This window comes from Cicer arietinum, chromosome 4 (genome assembly GCF_000331145.2).
Source record: "Cicer arietinum cultivar CDC Frontier isolate Library 1 chromosome 4, Cicar.CDCFrontier_v2.0, whole genome shotgun sequence".
Classification (NCBI taxonomy): domain Eukaryota; kingdom Viridiplantae; phylum Streptophyta; class Magnoliopsida; order Fabales; family Fabaceae; genus Cicer; species Cicer arietinum.
The window spans coordinates 25,553,384-25,554,352 of NC_021163.2; positions in this window are offsets into that span (position 1 = coordinate 25,553,384).

Sequence of the window (969 nt, forward strand, 5' to 3'; positions counted from 1 at the left end):
GTATTTGACGTGTTCTTAATTAATACTGATGAAATTTGTTGTGTGTATGGTTGGATTCTGTGGAGAAATGAATTGATGTGTTTTGGTATGAGTTGTGGTTTGGATCTGATAATAGGTTTGAGTTGTTTTGTGTCGAATTTGAAAACCATTAGAGTTAAACGAGTATTAAGAATGAGCAATCTCTTAATGTCTATGTTTACTTAATGTTGGCGTGAAAACCATTAGAGTTAAACGAGTATTAAAAATGGGGAATCTTTTAATATCTCGGTTTACTTAATGTTGTTTTGGAAAATCGTTTAAGTTAAATGAGTATTAAGAATGGTGAATCTCTTAATGTCTACGTTTACTTAATGTTGGTGTGAAAACCATTAGAGTTAAACGAGTATTAAAAATGGGGAATCTTTTAATATCTCGGTTTACTTAATGTGTGTTTGAGAAAATCGTTTAAGTTAAACGAGTATTAAGAATGGGGAATCTCTTAATGTCTTGTTTACTTAATGTTGTCGTGAAAATCGTTTAAGTTAAATGAGTATTAAGAATGGGGAATCTCTTAATGTCTACGTTTACTTAATGTTGGCGTGAAAACCATTAGAGTTAAACGAGTATTAAAAATGGGGAATCTTTTAATATCTCGGTTTACTTAATGCGTGTTTGAGAAAATCGTTTAAGTTAAACGAGTATTAAGAATGGGGAATCTCTTAATGTCTACGTTTACTTAATGTTGGCGTGAAAACCATTAGAGTTAAACGAGTATTAAAAATGGGGAATCTTTTAATATCTCGGTTTACTTAATGCGTGTTTGAGAAAATCGTTTAAGTTAAACGAGTATTAAGAATGGGGAATCTCTTAATATTTCTGTTTGCTTAATGTTTGTCGTGAAAAATCGTTTAAGTTAAATGAGTGTTAAAAACGAGGAATCTTTTAATATCTGCCTTTACTAAATTGTGTTTGTCCGTGAGAGACTGCACA